This window comes from Pan troglodytes, chromosome 9 (assembly GCF_028858775.2).
Source record: "Pan troglodytes isolate AG18354 chromosome 9, NHGRI_mPanTro3-v2.0_pri, whole genome shotgun sequence".
In the NCBI taxonomy this organism is placed as follows: Eukaryota; Metazoa; Chordata; class Mammalia; order Primates; family Hominidae; genus Pan; species Pan troglodytes.
Window position 1 is genome coordinate 125,128,312 of NC_072407.2, and position 11,766 is coordinate 125,140,077.

At 45.0% G+C, this 11,766-nt stretch overlaps 2 long non-coding RNA genes across 5 annotated transcripts; one reads left to right on the forward strand and one right to left on the reverse strand.

Moving 5' to 3' along the window:
• The first annotated feature begins 1,883 nt into the window (after positions 1-1,883).
• On the forward strand, positions 1,884-9,082 carry LOC107967242 (uncharacterized). Of its 3 annotated transcripts, XR_001707599.4 has the most exons (3): positions 1,894-4,723; positions 5,095-6,532; positions 8,607-9,082. It is a non-coding gene; the product is annotated as an uncharacterized LOC107967242 (long non-coding RNA). The 3 variants fall into 3 exon arrangements; XR_008538168.2 differs by having other exon boundaries at positions 1,884-6,532; XR_001707600.4 differs by having other exon boundaries at positions 1,884-6,532; positions 8,737-9,082.
• On the reverse strand, positions 8,275-9,332 carry LOC134807393 (uncharacterized). Of its 2 annotated transcripts, none has more exons than XR_010147700.1 (2): positions 9,170-9,332; positions 8,275-8,986 (listed from the first exon to the last, which is right to left on the reverse strand). It is a non-coding gene; the product is annotated as an uncharacterized LOC134807393 (long non-coding RNA). The 2 variants fall into 2 exon arrangements; XR_010147701.1 differs by having other exon boundaries at positions 9,136-9,332.
• Positions 9,333-11,766: the final 2,434 nt, after the last annotated feature.

The following is an 11,766-nucleotide window of genomic DNA, read 5'->3' on the forward strand; positions in this document are numbered from 1 at the left end:
CAGCCCCAAGTCTTGTAGCCAATATGGCACATATTTTTTGGAAGAGGATCTTTGGGTCCCTGAAGGTGTCTGTCTCTAAATCTGAAACCTGTTTTCTATTGGCATGGGTCTCTGGGCAGGAAGAGCAGACAGAGAGTGCTTCTGCGATGGTTTGTAACTCACATCCCATCCCTACCAGTGCTGGGCCCCACTCTGGGCTGGGTGCCTCGGAGGATCCCAAGATTACAAGATAGTCCTTACCCTGAATGGACCTCTCAGTTCAGAGGGAGAAAAAACACCAACATGGGAAATGTTTCAACAACAATACAAGAAAGTTAGATAGTTAAATGCCACAGTAAATTATCCTGACAATAAAAAACAGTGGGAATTCCAAGAAAGGAAAGAGCACCTTAGGCTGGGGTAATTGCGGAGGAGAGCAGTGATGGAACCAGCCCTTGGGGGATGAACAGAATGTCATTAGAAGAGATGAGCTGGGGAGGGCCATGAGTGGGGGCATTCCTGGACAAAGACATGGAGTTAGGAATAGCTTTGGCATATTGAGGGGCCTTGAATGAAATGAAACGCTTGAAATAAAAATTGTTGTTGAAGCAAAGTTCCCTGGGGGGCAAAATTGTGACAAGGTCCAAATGTGAGGCAAAGGATTCTAGAACTCGTTCTGCAGTGTTCTTCCAGGCTCTTTGAAACAAATTTAAGAAAAATCACCTTGATGAGAGCCATATTTTAGGAAGTGGAAATTGGCAGCTTCTGCCCAGAGGTGACTCCAACAGTTGGCCAGGGTGGAGAACTTTCGGGACCCTTTCATATCTATCAAGCTACCTTTGTCTCAATATTTTGTAGAGTGATATACATATGCAGATTCAAGACACTTCCCTTGTCCTTCCCTATTTCTGGGGAGCCAAAGAGTACCACCCTAAGCCTCTTCTTTACAGGAATTCTAGAGCTATCAACGGGAGTGTATGATGCACTGGAAAAGAAACCTGAAGGACAGGGACTGTTTAGGACCTATTGCATTAAATAGGCAGATAAGATGAGGGTAGTGAAACAGTGTAGAAGACATTGGGAAGAAAGATTAGACAGGGTTAAGTACATAACAATCAATGTGGGTGAAAGGAGTGGAAGAGAAAAGAGGCACCGAATCTGAGTATAAATGACTGAATACATTGTTACATATGCCAAGATTGATACCGACCATTTATCTACCTCCTGGTATATTCCAGAGATTATAAGCATGATTAATAGGTATCACAATATCATACCACAATGAAGAAACTAAGGTTAAGGTTTAGCAAGATTAAATAAATTGCATATCATCCCATGGTTAGTAAATGATTGAAGCAGGATATAAAGTCAGGAGATTCAAAGCTTTTACACCTCACTGTCTTTTGATAGTACTGCTGACAAACTAGGGAAGTTGGGTAAGTTAACTTGTCAGGAATGGAAGGATAAGTTACCCAATTACGTGGAGATATAGTAACTGAAGAGCTGATAAATCATCATCCATCCATCCATCCCTCCATCCATCTTTCTATTCTTTCTTTCAATCAATAATACAGCAAATCTTTGTTAAACACCTACTATATGGCAAACACTGGAAAATCAATGGTGAACAAAGGAAAAGTTGTCCTTGTCCTGCAGAAGCTTCTGGTGAGTTAAGGGAAATGAACAACCAATAAGCAATTACAACATGGAGTGAGATATGCTCTGCTCAGAGAAGAGCAGAGTGCTATGGAGATCACAGCAGGACCTTACACCTAGCGTAGGAGATGCCAAAAAGACATCCTGAGAGAAAAGTGCTGTGAACTGAGGGGGAGATGGAGACCTGTGCTCTTCTCTCATCTCATACCTGGGAACCATGGACCGTATCTTTTTTTTTTTTTTTTTTTTTTGAGACAGAGTTTTGCTTTGTTGCCCAGGCTGGAGTGCAGTGGCACAATCTCGGCTCACTGCAACCTCTGCTTGCTGGGTTCAAGCAATTCTTGTGCCTCAGCTGCTTGAGTAGCTGGGATTACAGGTGCCTGCCACCATGCCCGGCTGATTTTTTTGTATTTTAGTAGAGACGGGGTTTCACCACGTTGCCCAGGCTGGTCTTGAACTCCTGAGCTCAGGCAATCCGCCTGTCTCGGTCTCCCAAAGTGCTAGGATTACAGGCATGAGCCACTGAGCCTGGCTGTGGTCCATGTCTTTTAATCTTTTTGAGGTCCAGAATCCACCTTTTGAGGTCCAGACCCATCCTTACAGATGATGATACAAGCTCATGAGGACACTTAGGAGAAGGCAGCTGTGGAATGATGGAAAGAGTTCCGGGTGAAAAGGCAGAAAGTCTGGGTTTCCAGTAGTTCTGAATAGGTCCCTTGACTTCACTGAGCCTTTCTTTCTTCTGAGCCCAATACTGGTGGGAGGAAGAAACGGAATTATAATATGATGGAGGCGCCTGCTGCAGTGTCTCGCACATAGGAGGCTCAGTAAATATTTGTTCCAACTAAAACTAAAGTTGAGTTCATAGGATTCCATTCCCTGCAGTAAAAGAGCCAATTTCTGTCTCATTTCCTTTTTTCTATTAAAACAAGGTTATCTTTATATATTCTTTCCTGTCCTGCAAGGACGCTTCTTGGCTTGGCTATTCAGTGTGTTATTTCTCCTATGGCTGGACAGTAAGAGGCCCCAGCTGGCTTTCAGGGTCTTGACTGGACAACTTTTTTTAAGACTGTGGCTGAGAACCCTGTGTGCTAATAGAGGGTAAGTCACACGTTGTACAGTGACAGTCCCAAGCACTGATCTATGTGGTCAGCGGAGGCGGCAGGGACTTTGTGGGGTTGATGTTTCCTGTAGGACATTTGATGGTGAAGAAAAGATCTCAGCCTCCATCTTCCCACCAGCACTCAGGATGCAAAGACCTATCCCTCCAGCCCAGCAGGCCTTCCAGGAGGCCAGTGGGAGAGTAAAGAGTCAAGACAAAAAGCAGAGAAGGTGTCTGTAGCTGCTGCCGAGCCTAAGGCTTTACAGTAGGACGCTGCTGTGTGTACCAGCTTCATGCCAGGCATCAGCTAGGTCTGGGCTTTTCCAGGTTCTCCCACACGCTACTTTTAATTCCTGCTAAAGTTACACCGGCAGAGGTGGTTCTGGAGGAAGACAGGCTGATTGTGAATTCTGGCCACTCTTCTGACTGTGCCTAACTTGGGTGTATTTCTTAACCTCAGCCTACGTTATTTCATCTGTAAGATTTCTCATATGGTCGTTGAGAAGATAACAGGAGACTATATAAAGAAAACACCTAGTAATCTCAGCACTTTAGGAGGCCAAGGCGGGTGGATCACGAGATCAGGAGATTGAGACCATCCTGGCGAACACGGTGAAACCCCGTCTCTACTAGAAATACAAAAAATTAGCCGAGCGTGTTGGCATGCGCCTGTAATCTCAGCTACTCAGGAGCCCGAGGCAGGAGACTCGCTTGAACCCGGGAGGCGGAGGTTGCAGTGAGCCGAGATCGCACCACTGCACTCCAGCCTGGGCGAGAGAGCGAGACTCCATCTCAAAAAAAAAAGGAAAGAAGGAAAGCACCTAGTATAGGGGGGCAGGCACATTGTTGCTCAGCAAGTGATGCCCTTCTCTCTTCCCCCTTAATTAATGCAACAAAATATGCCATGACCTCAGGATACATTGTAACTGGATCTTCAGGGGTCCTTTCCCCTCTCAGAGAAAGGGGACGATAGCATCTCCTTCCTTTAGGTGGGGAATTGAGGTCTAGTGACTTCCTTAGAAACACACAGCAAAAGGAGTAGTAAAAAGTGTTTTCATGCTCTCTCCTCCTTCACATCGGTCCCCAACTCTGGGTTGAGCTCAAAAGCAGGCTTTTCTTTGGCTAATGATGCTCAGAATTACCCACTAGACAAGCTGTCTTCATAAGGGAGCCAAATGAGACAGGAATAAGAACAGGAAATACATTTCAGATTGTTAGATTGAAGGGGATATCAGAGACATCCGATCTAACCTCCATATTTTACAGAAAAGGACACAAGCGCAGAGAGGAATGGCAACGTGTCTAGGGCCACCTAGCTAGTTGGTAGCACAAAAGGTATAAGAACCCCAGCCTGACTCTTCGTTCAGCGCTCTTGCCACTGTCTTGTGCTGACCTGCTGTGATCCTGAGCAACCTCTCCCCGAAGGAAGAAGCCATCAGGTTGGTGACCAGATGTATGCCTGGCTTCATTCTCTAGCCAGACACCTTGTGATTTTTCTGAAAACCCAGCAGCATGTTTCCCTTTGTTGACATGTAAGCACGTGGTAGAAAACACAGACCACCAAACCACAGACAGGAATCTTCCTATCTTCTTCCCAGCTGGACAAGGGCAGCTAGCTGTCCTCGGCTAGCATAAGCACTCATGTACTTTTCATTCATTCAGCCTCAAAAATGTGTCTCCAGCCTGTAAGCCTGCATTTGTTCCACCTCTGTGCAGCTGCTGTGTCCACTATCAAGCTGGGCAGGACCTTAGAGTTCCTTTTGGTGTAACTTCCTCACTTTGTAGACTGAATCCCAGCCAGGAGATGTGCTATCTCTGGGTCAAACTCAAGTTAGAGACAGAGTCAAGCTGGAAACCAGGTTGCCTAGCGACCAGCTCCATTCTCCTTCTAGAGTGTGGAAGATTACCACACAGAGTGACCCTGCCTCTTCCTAAAAGGTCAGGAATGAGAATAAAAAAACTCATGGTGTCCGCTGGCAGAAACAGGTGGGACAGGGCCCAGGGAAGAGCTGGTTTTTATTGTTGTTGTTGTTTTAGTATTGGATGAGACTCAGTAGAAGCCATAAAATAAAACTAAGAAGAATCTATGCGAGGCCTCATTATGCCACTGGTGTCCTGCCTGCAGGGAACTCATTTATTTTGTGGCTGAGATGCTGGGAGCTGTCAGCAGCTGCTTGCAGCTGCTCAGTGAAAAGACTGATGGCAGTGATGGCCAGGCTGAGGAGATGGGAGGGGAGGAGAAGCATCCCCCGTCTTCCCACCTACCACAGGCACACGCACAGATGCGTGACATACGCTCAGAACAGTCTTGCAGCCTCTTGCATTGATGTGCACCTTTCCTGATGACACTGTCCCAGGAAGTGGAGTGGGGGATATGCCAGCCATGGCCTGAAACCAGTGTCCAAGAGGCAGTGGAGGATGCTGGATAGAGCATGAGGTTCGACATCAGGAGACCAGGATGGAACCTCTCCCGTACTGTCACCTACTGAGTCAGCTTGAATAAATGACGAACCTCTCTGCGTCTCAGTTATGTATCTGGAGAAAATAGGTAAGCTAGTGCTTTGTCAACTAAGGTTCTTTATGAATGTGAGGTAAGCATGATAAAGGAGTGTAGATTGCAGGAACTGGCAGGACCTGACTTGAGTCGGTCATGCTTCTCTGTACCCCGTGTTGTAGAGAATCAATCCATTTCAAACTGGTGTGGAGCCCCATGACAGACACAGCAGACACAGAGGGAACAGGAGCTGGGCCCAAGACTCGTGGTGGGGCCTCTCCCCTGACTTCCTGGAGGATGAGCCCAGCACAAAGATGGATCCGAAAGACACTGTTCACTGGCTCACTCAGCCCTGTTCCTAATACCCTCTCTTGCCTACCTCCACCATAGAAGCTAAAAGGTCAAACATCTGCTTTCCAGGCCTCCTTTGCCCCCAGGGAAGGACATGTGACAGGATTCTAGCCAACGAGTCTTATCAATGGATAAGAGAAGTCAGCTAGGGAGCTTTGGGGAAATATTTGCTTTATACTTTGTGCAAACCAGAACTGGATTTAGTCTCTAACGGCTAATTTTCTTAGGATATATAATGCACTCTTAAATAACCATAAATCTAAGACAAAACACAGCCATTGACCTGATAAAGGCACAGGTGAAGAGCTATTGAATTTCAAGGGTGACTATTTCTTCCTGTGTAGCGATCAGGGACTGCTTCACGGAGGAGGGGGCATTCGAGGTTGACACGACTTGAATACCCAAGGCTGAGAGATTCGGACATGATTCCCAGTCCCAATCTCAGATGCCCTTAGCTCCTTCACTCTTCCAAACCTCATTATGGGGAATCTGATGATTCTTGCCAGGTGATGTAATAGCTCTGGTGATGATCAGATATCATCCTGCCTCTTAATGACAGAGCACCATCTTCTGAAGCCCTTTAAAGATACAGTCTAACTCATGCCTCTGAAGTGAGCAGAGATGGATAAAGAAGCCACCTCATAGACACAAAGGAACTTCCCAAAGTTCCAGAATTGTTTGAGAAGAGAACCTGCCGATCCTCTCAGCCATGTAATCCTTCTTGGAACACTCCCTCATCTTCACCCACGTAGACTTGCACACCTACCCTCCAGATGTGGTGGGAGACGCCTTTATGTAACATGAATCTGTATGATGAATTCTTGCTCATATTGAAGACATGAAATTCCTATGTGTAGGATATGTACTTTGAGTTCATTATCCCTAAAAGCAAGTCATGGATATGCTTAAGTTATCTGAGTGCTTTCTCTGGAGACCAGTGGAATGCTTCGGTGAGATTTGTGGCTGGGGTTGGGGCTGGCATGTCGAGTAGAAGCTAACCTGGTTTCACTAGGACTAATTTCTTTTTCTTTCTTTCTTTTTTTTCTTTTTTCTTTTTCTTTTTTTTTTTTTTTTTTTTTTTTTTGAGACAGAGTCTCACTCTGTCACCCAGGCTGGAGTGCAGTGGCACGATTTTGGCACACGGCAACCTCCGCCTCCGGGGTTCGAGCAATTCTCCTGTCTCAGCCTCCAGAGTAGCTGGGACTACAGGTGCACGCCACCACACCTAGAGAATTTTTTTTTATTTTTAGTAGAGATGGGGTTTTACCATATTGGTTAGGCTGGTCTTGAACTCCTGACTTCAGTAATCCACCGGCCTTGGCCTCCCAACGTACTGGGATTACAGGTGTGAGCCACCACACCCGGCCCACTAGGACTATTTTCTAACTGATCTGAATGAACCAACTTGGATAACCTCATGTTTAAAAAACATTCATTTATATACCCACCAGGATTGCATAGAGAGAGAGAGAGAGAGAGAGAGAGAAACAAATGTTAGCAAGGCTGTGGAAAATCTAGGACCCTTGTGTACCTTTGGTGGAAATGTAGAATGTGTAGGCACTATGAAAAACAGTAGTACAGGGATTCCTTAAAATATATATATATATTTTTGAGACTGAGTTTCACTCTTGTTGCCCAGGCTGGAGTGCAATGGCACGATCTCGGCTCACCGTAACCTCCGCCTCCCAGGTTCAAGTGATTCTCGTGCCTCAGCCTCCCTAGTAGCTGGAATTATAGGCATGTGCCACCACGCCCAGCTAATTTTGTATTTTTAGTACAGACTGGGTTTCTCCATGTTGGTCAGGCTGGTCTCGAACTCCCGACCTCAGGTGCTCCGCTCGCCTCAGCCTCCCAAAGTGCTGGGATTACAGGCGTGAGCCACCGTGCCCGGCCTGGATTCCTTAAAATATTAAAAATAGAATTACTGTATGAGTCAACAATTCTATATTTTGGTATATACCCAAAAGAATTGAAATCAGGGTCCCAAAGAAATATTTGTACATCCGTGTTTATTGCAGCACTATTCGCAATAGCCAAAAGGTGGAGTAAATCCAAGTGACCGTATACTGATAAATGAATAGCCAACATGTGGTATGTCTTTACAATTGGATATTCTCAGCCTTAAAAAGGAAGAAAATTCTGATATATGCTACAACATGGCTGAACTTTGAAGACGTTATACTAAGTGACATTACCCAGTCACAAAAGGACAAATACTGTATAATTCCACTTATATGAGTTACCCAGAGTAGTCAAATTCATAGAGTAGAATGATGGTTTCCAGGGGCTGAGTGGAGGGGCTTGGGGAGTTATTATTTAAAGAGTACAGCGTTTCAGTTTGAGAAGATGAAGAAGTTCTAGAGAGATGGCGGTGACAGTTGCACAATAATGAGTGTACTTCATGCCTGTCAACTATACATTTAAAAATGATTAAACTGTGGCTGGGCAAGGTGGCTCACACCTATAATCCCAGCGCTTTGGGAGGTCGAGGCAGGCAGATTATGAGGTCAGGAGTTGGAGACCAGCCTGGCCAACATGGTGAAACCCGTCTTACTAAAAACACAGAAATTAGCAGGATGTAGTGTGTGCCTGGATTTCCAGCTACTGGGGAGGCTGAGGCAGAGAATTGCTTGAACCTGGGAGGCAGATGTTGCAGTGAGCTGAGATTGCGCCACTGCACTCCAGCCTGGGCGACAGAGTGTGACTCCATCTCGAAAAAAATTATTAAAGAAATGATTAAAGTGGTAAATTTTACATCATGTGTATTTTACCACAAAAAATTATCTATAACATCACTTTATTTTAGAAAAAAAACTGTTTCTAAACTGTCCAGCTCAGATGTGATCTCTTTTATATTTTGGGGGATTATCATAATAGAATTAAAAGAGCTAGATTTACAGTCAGAAAACCCAGATTCAAATCTCAGTTCTGTTGCCTGTTGGCTGTTTGATCTTGTTCTTATTGAACTTCATTTTCCTTGTCTTTGGTCAAATATTATGAAACCTATTTTTACTCCTTCACCAGGCGGATGTGAAGATCCAATTAGATAATTTATGTGAATGTGCTTAGCAAACCACAGAACACTAAACAAATATAGAAATTTTTTCGAGAAGATAATGAGGTTCTCTCTGGGACCTATTGTAATATTTTCCAGCTTTTCTTGCCAAGAAGTTCCTTCTATCACACCTAAATTCCGTTGAACACAGCTTCAGCCAGCTTGGAAATAGCCTTTCTGTTGGGACATTTCCAAATCCCAGGTTTAGAGGTTCTTCCATCTGGCAGGTGTCAAAGAAGACAACAGGAACCATGAGCAGAACCACTTGGAACTGCAAACTCTTTGGGCCAAGGACAGACTTCTTCTCCAGGTCTGGTTTGGTTCGCAAATTCCTGGCTGTCATAGCAACCTGAAAAGCAAAGGAAGACTGTTTAGTGTCGTCTTTGACTGCAGCCTGGGCTCGGAATGCGCTCAGGTTGGCCCAGTAAACAGTGTTCACCGGTAACCACTCTGTGTCTCTCCCTCTGGGCCCAGGGATGGGTGAGGCAGGGAGCTCACCAGGCTCAAGTCATCTGGCTGCACAGCTTCTCACCTAGTGTCACTCAGCTCCCCTCTGCTGCTCTGTCTCCCAGTGGCTCTGCCAGATCTAACATGGGGAGGGAATTTCCAGAAGAGGCCTATTGGGAGATGGAGTCAACTCCACAGTGGAAGCAAATGCCTGCCGCCCACATGAAGATGTGTGAAGATGACTTGGGGAGGGGGAGCTGACAGCATTTCCATGGTAACCTCAAGCATCCCTGTGAAGTCATCATTGTGCTCTTCTGACCTATTCAAACCCTGGCAACCAGGGCTGTTTATCTCTAGGGATTGAGTTCAAGATCTAAAAATGTGAAAGACTTAAACTGAAATGAATATGCACCTCACTTGCTAAGAAGTAGGTCTACAAAGACATGTGATGTCATGTTCATTAATCGTTACATTGATTGTTACAAGATTTTTACACATTTGACAACAATTTACAGAATTGTTGCAATTTACATTGCAAGAATTCCTGATTATGCACAGTGATTGCCGAGAAATCATTGTTGGGCCAAATTTCAAAAGTAAAATTATAAAAATATAAAATTATAAAAAATACTGCAGTATTTTTATAGTTAAAAAAATGGATTGGGTGTATTTTAATATGCTTAATATGATGTGTGGAGGCTCAAAGGCCCATGAAGTCCTCAAAGTGTCCATGCTTGTTGCTTATAAGTTTGTTTTTTTCCGCCCTCCCCTCTTTTCCCTCCCTCCCTCCCTTCCTCCCTTCCTTTCTTTCTTCTTTCCTTCTTTCTCTTTCCTACCCTCCCCTAATTTCTCAATCTCTCTCTCTCTCTCTGTCTGCTTTCCGCCTTCCTACTGAGGTGCACAGTGTCACTGCTGTCTGGGACGGAAGCAGTATGAAATAGACAAGAAGCCCTGTGGACTCAGATGGCTGTGTTCTTCCTGTGGGAACTTGGGTACAGTATGGCCTCTCTGGTCCTCAGGTTCCTTCTTCACTTGTAAAATGAGGTGATAACAGTTGCTTCCAAGAGTTCTTGTGAAAATTACAGTAGTAAATGCTGGTTATTCTTGTTATTATTACTACTAATAATGATAGCAACCCACATTTCAGTAGTAATCACACACAGACATTCATATGTCCTCCAGCCACTGGAATGTCCCCGTTCTGAGATGTGCAGGAACTGTATCTATTTTTCTAGTTCTTTTTGTGCACAGGTGAGTAGAGTATCCTGTGAAGTCCTCAAAATGTCCATGCTTATTGCTTATAAGTTTGTTTTATTCTCCCTCCCCTATTTTCCCTCCCTCCCTTCCTTCCTCCCTTCCTTTCTTTCTTCTTTCCTTCTTTCTCTTTCCTACCCTCCCCTAATTTCTCAATCTCTCTCTCTCTCTCTCTGCTTTCTGCCTTTCTACTGAGGCGCGGTGGCTCACGCCTGTAATCCTAGCATTTTGGGAGGCAAGGTGAGTGGATCACTTAAGGCCAGGAGTTTGAGACCAACCTGGCCAACATGGAAAAACTCCTTCTCTACAAAAAATACAAAAATTAGCCAGGTGTGGTGGTACATGCCTGTAACCTCAGCTACTCGGAAGGCTGAGGCACGAGAATTGCTTGAACCCAGGAGACAGAGGTTCCAGTGAGTCAAGATCATGCCACTGCACTCCAGCCTCGGTGACAGAGTGAGACTGTGTCTCGAAGAAAAAAAAAAAGAATAAAGAAACATACCCTAACATGGTCTGGTAAAGGAGCTATGAATATAATCAATAACTTCAGTAAGAACAGTGTGGGAGAACTGTCATTAGAGAAGTACACTCATCTTGGAGTCCAGGAGAATGAGGTCACATCTGTCAGGAGTGACCACGGAAGTCTTCACGGAGAAGGTGAAGTTGAAATTGGGGCATGGAATGATAGGTACAATTTCTGCTCAAAAGTGATAAGCAGATGGAAGCCCAGTAGACAAAGAAGCTATTAAGGGTTTTTGACATGGGGAGCAACACAGTCAAAGGAAGATTGATTGGATTTACCTGTAAACACCTAAAGGAAAGGAATGGGATTGGAAGTGGGAGAAGAAGGGTTGGGGGAGGGTGGGGAGAAAGGCTGGGGAGGAACTGGAGATGGAAAGTTTATCCGTAAGGCTTTCAGTATTCTAGGTAAGAGGTAAAGAGGCCACGTGCCTAGAAGAAAGAGATGACAAATGTAAATTTTTGAATAGAGGAAAAAGATTTTTTTTTTTTTTTTTATTAGAGAGGGGCATAGGAGATGGTGGAGGATAGAGAGAAGTCGATCATGACTTTGATTTTAAGCCAGGATGACAAGAAGAATTATGGTTCTGGCCAGGCACAGTAAACAGAGCTCTCCCTCCTCTCCATCCCCAACCATCCAATTCTCTTCTCAAAAGGCAATCTCAGCTGGGTGCGGTGGCTCACGCCTGTAACCCCAGCACGTTGGGAGGCTGAAGCAGGGGGATGACTTGAGGTCAGGAGTTCGAGACCAGCCTGGCCATAGTGGGTGTCTGAGGCAGAACAGCAGTTTGAACCAAACTTTTAGAGTGGAGATATTCTTCGAGGTCAGACTGGCGGCCTTAGCAACCTGAGACTGAGCACTGGCCTGCTGCAGGGGTTCCCAGACCTGGCAATGCGGAAGTCACAAGG